At 38.5% G+C, this 12836-nt stretch overlaps 1 protein-coding gene across 1 annotated transcript in view; it reads right to left on the minus strand.

The window, feature by feature from the left end:
• Positions 1-12836, minus strand: part of LOC121316389 (son of sevenless homolog 1-like) — a 61101-nt gene that overhangs the window by 38335 nt on the left and 9930 nt on the right. The window lies entirely within an intron of this gene.

Genomic DNA, 12836 nt, shown 5'->3' on the forward strand with positions numbered 1-12836 from the left:
AAACATGGCAGTGAAAAGGTTTTCAAACTCTAAACCCTATGGAGTTGTGTACTAAATGTGAGGACAATAACTCTGTGTTCTGTCTCTGTACACAATCTGACAGCCATATTTGGTCAAAGATGAATGTTACTGTCCACCAACACATTCAGCCTGTAGGGAATATATAGGCTAACCCTGCAAATATGAAATCACTACCTCAAATGGTCTGATATATGAGGCTTTGAATGGAGATTTTGTGAAATTATGGCCAGAAAAGCGTTGCCCTAAAAGAACAATAGATGGTCTTCATCATCTGGAAACCAAGCACTCACATGACCAGTCCTCTTAAGCCACACGTCAAAGTCAAATGTGTTAGACTTTGCCCGAGAGTTTTCAGAACATTGAAAATATGAAGTTTTAAAATATATATATATACATATATACACACTGTATTCGTTCCCTTCCCTGAGATCTTCCTGGAGCAGGTCCATAAAAGCAGAAAATAAATTGGGGTAGGGGGGCCCAGTTTAATGTTTATGCCGAAGTTCTTCTTTGGCCCACCAAGAGTTTGAGTTCTCAGACCCCATTCACACTTGTGATTTAAGGAGGCCCAGAGACGGCCTAAATTTATGCTGCCGTTTCGATGCAGCCCAGGGCCTGCAATCCCAGACCACGGCCGGCCTTTACATATACCTATGACTTGGGCTGCCTTTTCGTAACACATTACCAATTTGATTTTCTGTGATAATACAGATGTATTCTATGATGTCTGAGATTTTTTTGTTTTACATTTGGGGAGGGGCAAAAAACAAGCAAGGCTTTTTTTGTTTGTTTGATAATAGCTAAATTAATACCTGTACAATATATAAACATTAACACAGGCAACTTTGCTTAAATTTACATAAACATACCTGTCTAATAAAACTGCTTCTGGTATTCAAGTTCAGTGCTGAATGAGGCTTCAGTTTACTTCAGTCACTATCTAGAGCTGTTTAAAGATGCCAAAAACAATAACAATCACCCCTAAAGATCGGATCAACAAGTTTGGCAAGGCCAAACTTCATGCTGATTGTAATGTGCTGTTTTGTTCTTCATGCAGCAAGGCTGTAGATTACACTCTTAGGCTCACCATTGTAGAACACATGGGAAGCACTAAACATAAACTGAATGATACGAAACGTAAACAGCAGCAAACTTGGGATTTTTTTCTGTGCTCAAGTTCGCCAGCGTCTTACAACAATCTGGCTGGAGAATGCTGCAGCTCTATTTTACAACAGCCACCTGGACGACAAAGACTAACTCTGAGTTAAACCAACATAAAATAAAAATTACAACAGGGAACTTTTTGAAATAAAAAAAAAAAAAAAAAAAAAAGTTTGTTTTATTGATTAATGGCACTGGTAAGCTTGTAACTTGCTTAGAATTTGAAAGTGTAATATTTCAATGTCTGTTATTGTGATTATTACTGCTAATGTTATTCTACTGGAGACAGAGCAGTAGTTTATTATGCATCGTGCATGTTGTTGAGTGTATTTGATATATGGTGGTGTATTGCTGTATTTAGATTAGGGCGCTTCCCTTAATGAAATTGCCGTAGCTACATGTGGAACAAGGGTTTTGTTATAGCCATGTGTTCTGTAATCTTCCAAGAGAAGGGGTACTTACTTGTAATAGTTAGGGACTACAGAATAATAAATGGCAATGATAACACTGTGTAACAAAAAAACATTTTTTTTTTGTTCCTGGGTAGTAAGTGCTTTTTCCTAATTGCTTATGCCTCAAAAGTATAGAAAATGGCTATTATTCCCCACAAACTTTGCTTTTGTGACCAGGACAGTGATATTTCAAAATATCACTATTTCCAATGGGAAAACGGGCAAATGTGTGTCTTTTCATTCACATAAAGTTGATAAATACAGTATAATTGTAAATCTCGAAAAACTACTCACTTCTAAATCTTTTGTAGTCATCTTTGTATTACTTTAGTATAAATACATGTTAATTTGGATTCATATGTTGTTTTTTTCTGACTTTACGTGAACGAAAAGACACACATTTGCCCATTTTCCCATTGGAAATAGTGATATTTTGAAATATCACTGTCCTGGTCACAAAAGCAAAGTTTGTGGGGAATAATAGCCATTTTCTATACTTTTGAGGCATAAGCAATTAGGAAATAACACTTACTACCCAGGAACAAAAATTGTGTTACAAAGTGTAATAATAACAAGTAAACAATAGAATAGTTTAACAATTGTGTTTGTAAACAAAGACGGTATTTATGTAGATTACACAAATATGTATAACTGAGAAGAAACCTGTGTAATGTAAATCATATGAAAGTTTACTGTAAATGGAATGAATGTTAAAGAGAGTTTACTTTTGTATAAAATGGTTCCTGGGGTAACCGGTTATTGATTTATTAATGTATTATTTAATGCCATGTCTTTCCTAGGAGGGAGCAGTAGTATTAGGTGGTCAGTCATGAGCTTGCCATGTGCATGTCAGTCTTTGTATATACAGTATAACCTGTTAGTCATTTGCAGTCTGAGTGAAGTACCCATTACGAAAATAAATATTTATACTTGTGAACACTAGCAAGTTGCTGTTTCCTGCATTCTAAATACCTCTGTGTTCTTGAGAGAATAATGTGATTGTGAGGGTATGATCAGACGGTCACCCCCGTTAAACACCATAACATTAAGTCAAAATAGTCAATAATATGTTTTTATACCATCAAATTGCTACTGTACTGCATTGAAACAAATATAAAACGTGCAAAGGCACCTTACACCGCAAATATGAACGGGGTTGCAGACCTAAACGTGGCAGCCCTGGGCCACCACAGTAGTGGGAACGGGGTCTCAGGCAGAGCCATCCTATACTCTCCTTGAGCTTTCTACTGAAACTCTTATCAACCACCAGCCTGGAGAACTACAGTACTGTAAACCACCAGGTAAATAGCTGAAGTTCATTTTCTTTTGCTGTCACCAAGCCTCCCAACATACTGCTACAAAATCCATCGCTGCATATTTCTAAATAGAAGAGAAAACTTCTTAGCTGCTCTCAGAATAGCTGCACATAAAAACAACAAATTGAACTCAAACGTAGCCAAGTTCCCTCAGATGGAGCATGACTTTGCAAAAAGCTCTCTCTCTCTCTAGTTTAAGTATCTCTGTTACACTTGGCCGGCACTCAGGAGCCATGCTGTAGCACCAGAAACATTTGGGGATTGCTTTATCAGCACAATAGTTCTCTGCTAGAGTACATTCACACTCACATGACCCAGAGGAGGGTTTAGCAGCAATGTAGACAAAGGCTGCACATCAGGCATTCCTGCTGGAGCTTCAAAACAAGCAATGGGCCTCACTCCTGGTCAGTACAAAGTGTTTGTTACCGCAGAAAAGTATCTGGTGAAATCGGGGAAGGAGGCCCCAGCCATTACTGGAAGACATATAAATAGTTGGGGTACAACTGCTTCTGTGAGACGGTCAACTGCCAGGCTCCCCAAACCAGCAGAGATACTCCTTAATGATCTGAATTAGTGTAACCTAACCAAATACCTTAGTTAATATAAAGTATTCAGATCTGGATCCATTACCCCACTCAACCCTATGAGAGTTCCGTCATACTACACCTAGCAACTCTATTTTGTATCACTATGAACATTGTTGAGCAATTAATTAACCAGGAGAACAAGATATCTAACTCCTTTCACTGTCACACTTTTACAAAACAGATCTCGATTTTATCTAAATACAACAGAACCCCAAAAATCAAACACTTACAGCAAGGAAGACGTTCTGAAGACTATAATGTATGAAACTCGTATTGCATTTGGCATTTTAATAAAAGGTTACATCTGTAACATAAGTAGTTAGTTGCTGTGAGGTTTCAGTGTAAAAAAAAAAAAAAAAAAAAAAAAAAAACATGGCACGTGACTAAGAAGCCACACACATTGTGTTTTCGGTTTCTCATACTCTCTCTCACTTGGATGCACTACAGTAGCCCCAAGTGTAGGCAATTTTTACAATTATGGGGGTTAGATGGTAAGCTAACCCAATCCATTGTAGTCAATGAAAAACAGTTTTTCATAACCCCCTGTGCCTTATTAAAATACAGTTATATTAAGGAATTTTTTTTTTTTCATTCAAAGGATTAATAGCCATCAAACATGAATGATTCTCCTTTAGTTTATGCTGACCTAGCTAGTTCTGCCTCATCATAAAAAGCTTAATGCCAGCCACAGAACTGTACCACAGTCTAATGTGCATTCAGAGGATTCTTCAACACAAGAGCCTGGACTCGCTCACAGACTCCCAAAAAGTGTGTGGAAGGGTTAACCTGGAAATGCAATGCAAAGCGAGGCAAATCCATGCAAAAATCTTGAGTGATTTAAAATGAATTCATAAAAAAATACAGATTTTAGAAATTGTATTTTGCCTTTTATTTTGATAGCTTTTTTTTTTTTTTTTTTTTTTTTTTTTAAGATCACTCGATTACAAATCGTCATAGTTTCACCAAAGTCAGATATCCCAAGATATAGCCATCAGTCAAAAAGATAGAGCACATTCTGTTATGGTAAAGAAACTGTAAGGAATGTTTCATAGTAATACTCAATACAACCCGACGTCCGAGCAGCTCAAGAAAGCTAAAAATGGATGTACTGTAGGATACAGTAGGAGTAGACATGCGGCCACCAATGCATATCCTTGGAAAAGTTTCACATAGTAAAAGTATATCAGCGTGTAATAAAGTACGGTAAAGCATAGGTAAGAATTGTAAACGTATGGTAAAACATACTAAACAAACCACGGTAAACTAAACCTCATAAAAGTTTCCTATAGTAAAGTGTAATAAAGCACAGTGAAAGCATTGTAAAGCATAGGTACCTATAAGCAATGTGAAGAATACTGTGGTATGGTAAAGCATATTAATAAACATGGGAAACCAAGATAAAATATAGTACAGTAAATTAAACGCATAGTATAACCCTGGGAAAAGGATGGTAAAACTTAAAATACCATGCAAAAATACAGTGGTAAAACTTTTACAAAGGTAATGATGTTTAAAAGACATTGAGCCTCATCTGGCAAGGCTCAAGTGTCATCCGCTTTTCTTTCACTATTGGACCAAACAAGATAAATAATTAATCTTTCTCTAGGTTTTCTCTCACTCTTATTTAGGATCTAATGTGAAACAGGCTGTTTGCTGTATTCAAGTTAACGTACTGCTCAGTCAGGGGTCTCTTCTGCACTCCAATCTCTTGTTTATTTCATTCCCAGGCCACAGTGGGTGACCAAACAGGAAGGCCGCAGGCATCGTTTTACTTTTAAGTTTTGGCAAGGCACTCTTCTTTTCAGCATGTGGTGCTCCACAAATATTTGGTTTGTCATTTCGCAAATGATTTACTGCTTTTACATATGAATAAACATCCTTTAAAAACACAAATTATAAAAATAAAATCCAATTACCTCTGAAGCTCTTTGGAACATCACAATGCACTACAGTTTATGTACCTTTCTTTGGACAGTACAGTTTTTTAACCACAATATAAATGCATGTGATATATTTTGTAACAGTCATCTCAGGGTGCATTGCGAGCCAGCAACACTATCCATTTATTGTGTTCCAAGTGTCGAACGTTGGGACTTGCAGTGGATGAACGAGACAACTTTTTAAACAGAACACCTTTGCATGGCAACCAAGCAAAATATCCCGTTACATTGGGGTCATTCCATTCCAGCTCAACCAGAGCCAATGCCCAACTGTCTCAGATTTTGCTAGAAATTCACCTGGGGGTTTTCAGGCACGCTGAGTTGAAAATGCTAATCCATTTTATTTTTATTTTTTTGGTCACTTTTTCACTTTAGGTTGACCTTTGGAAAATTAAAAAAAAAAATCAGTATTTTTATTCAATTGGAATTTTACTCAGTCCTGTACAATTATATAAAAAACTTGCTTACTATCTATGAGAAGATTTAGTTTTGTGTTCTCTTACAGAGAAATTACAAACAACCAGGTAAATTACAGGGAAAAAAATAAATAAAAATAACCGAGTAGGATATATTTTAGTTTTAACAGAAATCAAACCGATATTCAGGGATACAGTAATATTTTTCGTTAAGAAAAACAACTGCATCACACTCAACTACCGTTTTCTTTCCTCTTTTTGTGCCGCCTCATATCAACCAAAACACACTCCTGATTCGCTGGTACAGTATTCCCCTGACTTCCCAACTCCCACCTAATAAGCTCTCGTTAACTGTCAGTAAATGTACTGTATTCAAGCCCCCAAAACACACAGGAGTATAGTGCTGCAGATCAGAGCCTCTCATGGCGCTGCTTCTAAAATGCCTTAAATCAAGTAATAAAATATTGCAGCGTTTGTAAGGTATAGTACTATTAATAAAGGCCGCCCTCGTATAATTGCCACTCTCGTTTAAGGGCCGCAGTTATTTTGATCTTTTAAAATAAATGCTGATGCGCCAAATTGAAGTAATACAGTATATATACACTGAGTGTACAAAACATTAGTAACACCTGCTTTTTCCATGAAATAGACAGACGAGGTGAATCCAGGTGAAAGCTATGATCCCTTATTGATGTAACCTGTTAAATCCACATCAATCAGTGTAGCTGAAGGGGAGACAGGTAAAAGGAGGATTTTTAAGCCTTGACATAACTGAGACATGGATTAGGGTTAGGGTGCCATTCAGAGGGTAAATGGGCAAGACAAAAGATTTAAGTGCCTTTGAACAGGATATGGTAGTAGGTGACAGGCGCGCCGGTTTGAGTGTGTCAAGAACTGCAATGCTGCTGGGTTTTTCACGCTCAACAGTTTTCCGTGTGTATCAAGGATGGTCCACCACCCAAAGAACATCCAGCCAAAGGCAGGCCTGTGGTCGAAAACGGCTTATTGATGAAAGAGGCCAAAAGGAGGCTGACACGAATGGTGCAGAACAACAGACAGACTACAGTTAGTCAACCGACAGTCCAGCACAACACTGGTGCCGAAAGACCCATAAAAGAATGTCCAACTCGTCGTACCTTAACATGAATGGGGTATGGCAGCTGACAACCTAACAGAGTTCTACTTCTTTCAGCAAAACACAAGAAACTGCGGTTGCAGTGGGCTAAGGAACGAAAACACTGGAGGATTGGAAAAACATTCACGGTTCCTGCTGTTGTACATGCATCCATCATGCCGAGTGTCAACATTGCAGGCTGGTGGTGGTGGTGTGATGGTGTGGGATGTGTTTTCATGGCACACATTGGGCCCCTTGATACAAGTGGAGCAATGTTTGAATGCCACAGGATATCTGAACATCATTGCCAAACAGGGGTATCCCTTCATGGCAGCAGTGTATCCATCTGCTAATGGATTTTTGCAACAGGATAATGCCCCATGCCACAAGGCTAGGATTGTCCAGGAATGGTTCCACAAACATAACAGTGAATTCAGCTTACTGCAGTGGCCTGCCCAGCTTGTAGAGTCCGTGCCCCGACAAATTGAGGCTGTTCTGAGGGCAAAAGGATGTGCAACTCAATATTAGGAAGGTGTTCCTAATGTTTTGTACACTTATTGTGTGGTGTCCTAGATTTGAGGCGCAGTTAAGATGAGGTCCAGTCTCTGTTCTCTCTCTCTCTCTCTCTCTATTCTCTCTCTCTCTCTCTCTCTCCTCTTCTCTTGGGTAGTAGTATCCGGGGCTAAGGTGAGCCACGGGAGGAGACGTCAGTCAGAGGAAGCAAGTAGGGAGCTCTCTCTCTCTCTCTCTCTCTCTCTCTCTCTCTCTCTCTCTCTCTCTCTCTCTCTCTCTCTCTCTCTCTCTCTCTCTCTCTCTCTCTCCTCTCTCTCTCTCTCTCTCTCTCTCTCTCTCTCTCTCTCTCTCTCTCTCTCTCTCTCTCTCTCTCTCTCTCTCTCTCTCTCTCTCTCTCTCTCTCTCTCTCTCTCTCTCTCTCTCTCTCTCTCAGCAGGCCCAAAAACCCCCAGGTGAATTTTTCTAGCAAAATTTGAGACGGTCAGGCAACAAAATACCCATTTTTTAGTTGAGTTGCAGCAGAATGACCCATTAATTTAATAAAGTCCTTTATTACCACTAACCCATTCTAGTAATTCTTGTATAAAGACCTTTGCATGTTTTAAAATTTGCACTTTAATGACCTCTATGGTAAATTTCCAGGTGAAAATTGCTGACTAATGTGACCAACAATGCATATTTGTACTGTATTAGTTAATGAAACAGTTTCCTATTAAACAATGATATTGTACTATTTGTCAAGGATAGGTAGGTTCTCACTATTCAATATATGATATATATATATATATATATATATATATATATATATATATATATATATATATATATATATATATATATATATAAAACAAAGCTAAAAACTATTCACTTTAAATTTCAACTTCTCCTTTACAAGTCATTTCTGTTTGGGTGGTGTAAATTGCTTTGCATTTCACAAATGGCTCATTTCCAGTTTTAGAATTCATCCAGTTTGATCTGTAATGACCTTGAACACAGATAGTGCCTTCAATAACTCAGCCAATTAAGTGTTACCATCGTACTGTATATTAACTTCTTAGAAAACGTCTATGTAAATTTGGGCAAGTACAGTCTCACTGAACGTACAGTGAACAGTACAGTACATTCAAATGCCTCCACGATATCCTTATCGCAGATAATATTCATGCATAATTAGTCTCCTCTTTACTGCTTAAAAGCTACAGTACATGTATTTCCATTCCTCAAAGAAATATACGAGCATAAGTATAACTGCGGGAGCTGCAGGTGAATATCCACTCAGCCCAGTTAGAGAATTCGCTTTCCTTTTTTTAAAGGCTGACACAAACAAACAAAGATGGTGGTTTGGATTTTGGCTGTGAGCCTGTAGTTTAAAATATGGATACTCTCACAACGTTACAAGATGATGCGATTTAGTTATTCATTTGTTTATTTGAACTGATTTACGGTTCTCTAAAGACCTTTAAGTATACTGCAAGTGAACTCCAACCCAGCCTAAGAATAGCAAACTCTTCTGAACTGCTGGTCCACATTAGCCGCAGGCCGGACACCTTTTCATCTCCAGCTGTTGTTTCCACCCCACCCATCCTCCAGCATGGCTTCACTCCCTTCCAAAGAGCACAATACTAACTAAAGATCACATGACAGGTCAGTTCTAGGAACACTGCTGAACAGCTTGCACTTTGGTAAGAGTCAGTGGGGAAACCAAGATGTGCTGCACTAAGAATCTGTACGAAGAAAAGGATGGTAAGCTATAATCTCAGCACCATCTCCTCTCTATTAATATTCAGAGTTACTGAGGATCAGTTTATGAAATTCAACTGTTACAGCCTTGGAAGGTACTGTACATCCCCTATCATGGCTGTATTACAAGAGGAGAGCTATTAGTAACATAATAACCATGAAAGATATCCAGTGTGCAAGTTTTACATACAGATTGACAAACCCCCACATTACTGGTATGATGCTCTCAATAACTAAAGTGCAAAACAAAGTTTTGTCACAACTGAATAAGCAGTTCTCTAGATAGGAATACATATAAGTGTCAGATACAGACAGGCATTCAGAGAAACAACCTCCATGGACCCCAAGGATTACAACACACTTGATAATGTGAGCTAAAGAAGGTCCTTATCAAGTTTCACCACAACTGGACAAGCAAGTCTATAGATATACTCCATCAAGAACTATACATGACAACTGCCTCCACTACCAGGGCATTATTTGGATTTCCAGCCAATGTCAAAAGCAACAGGATTGAAAAGAAAGGGTGAAGTTTGCCCCCACAATCTTAAAAAAAAAAAAAATGCTGTGTCATTCAAGAGTGGTGCTTGTCAATTTCTGTAGCAGGAATGGAGGATGATCTTCCATGTGGGGGTGATGGCATTATGAAGATAGGAGAGTACTTGTCTTTACCCAGCAGGCTGTAAAGAACTAGAGTATGCTGTAGGAAGGAACTTGGGTGTTTTAGAGGGCAAAATATTTCTGAGGTGTGATGCTACCTTAGCCACATTAATCCTCAGGGGATTTGCTCACTGTGGAAAAGCCTTGGTTTTCATCACCTCATTAGGCAGAATGGCCTTGCCGCTATTACAGAGCAGAGTAGACACAGTCACACTTTCTGTGGTCCAGAAACGCTCCAATTAGTCACACAGGATTATGCAGCCTTGCTCGCTTCTGTAGCCAAAAAAAGTGTTTGTTTGGGTGGTGGCCTGCGTACTGCATACTAGACTAACCCAAAGCTATGCCTGGAATTCACTTCTCAGAGATCAACAGACAGTGCAGACCTGTAGAGCCAAGCACATACAGAGACAGAATGAAATGGGAAGGCATGAAATGATATAGCAATATTGTCATTTATTGCACTGAGAGCCACACAATTATCGCTCAAGTCCAGTAAATTTGCATATACAGTGCCGAGAAAGTTTGTGAACCCCAATGATAATTATGCAAATTCCATAGTTTTACCATGATAGCCTTCTTGAATCAAAACCAGTCTTTTCTTAAATATCCAATAGGGTTTATATTAACCAATTCCATGTCTTTTGAAACAAAATGATGCATCAATTAGACAAACAATGAGTAATTAAGATTCAGGGTATGTGAAAAAGTAAGTGAACACCTGGTTTTATCAGCTCAATTAAGGGGATAATTAAAATCAGGTTTTTAAATAATTAAATAGATTTTCACAGGTGAGTTTGGGAGGCCTCATCCTATATAAAGATCAGAAACTTTGTGAGTTTGGTCGTCGCCATACAGGCGTGTGGAGAAACACCATGCCACAATCAAAAAAATCTCTGAGAATCTCAGAAAAACAGTTACTGATGCTCATCAGTCTAGCAAGGGTTACAAAACCATTTCTAAGGATTTGGGGCTCCACCAATCCACTGTCAGACAGACACTGTCTACAAATGGAGAAAGTTCAAGACCACAGTCACTACCCACGAGCGGTCGTCCTACCAAAATCTCTCATAGAACAAACCGGAAAATCATCAATGAAGTCACAAAGAACCACAGAGTTACATCCAAGGATCTGCAGGCCACTTTCGCCTTGGCTAACGTGAGTGTTCATGACTCAACTATCAGAAAAAGACTAAACAAGAATGGTGTTCATGGAAGGATAGCCAGGAGGAAACCACTGCACTCTAAAAAGAACATTGCTGCCAGTCCGAAGTTCGCCAAAGAGAAAATAGATGATCCATAAGACTTCTGGAACAATGTTCTCTGGACAGACGAGTCAAAGGCAGAACTTTTTGGCCTCAATGAGAAACGTTATGTTTGGCGAAAACCAAACTATGCGTTCAAACAGATGAACCTCATCCCAACAGTCAAGCACCGTGGTGGGAGTGTGATGGTTTGGGGCTGCTTTGCTGCCTCAGGACCTGAAAGGCTTGCCATCAATCAGGACGTTTACATGACAAAGCGTTTTCCGAAAACTGAATCAGAAAAACGATTTTCTTAAAATGTCACTTTTCTGTGTTTACATGATTAACGATAGAAAATCTAATTAGAATTCAACTGTATACATGGATTGAAGTTTTCTGAAAATGTTGTAGTCTATACGATTTGAACAGACCGGACATTTCTGCAACAGAATGGAGATCAATCCAATAACTGAAGTGCTTTATCGAAGTGTTAGGTCTTCAGTTCAAAGATTACTATACTATACTTCTATTCAGATTCCCCACAACGTGCAATCAGCCTTTCCAACAGCTCATTCTGGTCTATATTACCAGTTTCTTTTGCCAACATTATTTCAAATTAGCATGTCATTTTAAAACTGGAAAACATTTACTGCTTCACTATGGGCTATGGGCGGGCTAACAAATACATACAGACTTTAACAAATGCATTACGTTATCCCTAACTAGACAATCTGCAGACTGATGCAGATTATTATTATTTTCTGTTTTCTAAAACCATGTGCAGGAGAAAAGGGTCAAAGTGTGCACATGCGCAGTATGGTATTTCAATAAGTTTTCCGAAAAGTGCGTTTACATGATATACATTTTGTTAGTTTTTGGAATTTAACCAGAAATTTCTAGGTGCCGTTTTCCAAAAACTGACTTTCGAAATATTCCAATACATTTTCTGAAAACTGTGTTTACATGACTTTTGATATTGGAATTAGTTTTCTGAAAACTTAACTTTCCGAAAAATATCGGAATTATTATGCTCATGTAAACGCACTCATTGACACAACCATGACTTGTGCATTGCATCAGAAGATTTTAGAGGATAATGTCAGGCCATCCATCCGTGAGCTGAAGCTGAACCAAGTGTGGGTCATGTAGCAAGACAATGATCCTAAACATACAAGCAGATCTACAAAAGAATGGTTGCAGAAGAAGAAATTCAGTGTTTTAGAATGGCCTAGTCAAAGGCCGGACCTAAACCCAGTCTAAATGTTGTGGCAGGACCTGAAACTAGCTGTCCATGCAAGGAAGCCCTCAAATGTCACCGAGTTGAAGCAGTTCTGTATGGAGGAATGGGCCAAAATTCCTCAAAACTTATGTGAAAGACTAACGAACAGTTACAGGAAATGCTTAGTCGATGCCATTGCTGCTCAAGGGGGTGCCACCAGTTACTGAATTTAAAGGTTTGCATACTTTTTCACACACGGATATTGAATGCTGAATCATTTGTTGATAAATAAATGTTGAAAAAGTATCATGTTTTTGTGTCATTTGTTTAATCAGGTTATCCTTATCTATTATCAGGACTTAGATTAAGATCTAATACCATTTTAGGTATGAAATATGTGAAAATCCTAAAGGGTTCAAAAACTTTCTCGGCACTGTACATGCCATGTAGTCCAGC

This window comes from Polyodon spathula, chromosome 5, assembly GCF_017654505.1.
Source record: "Polyodon spathula isolate WHYD16114869_AA chromosome 5, ASM1765450v1, whole genome shotgun sequence".
NCBI classification, from domain to species: domain Eukaryota; kingdom Metazoa; phylum Chordata; class Actinopteri; order Acipenseriformes; family Polyodontidae; genus Polyodon; species Polyodon spathula.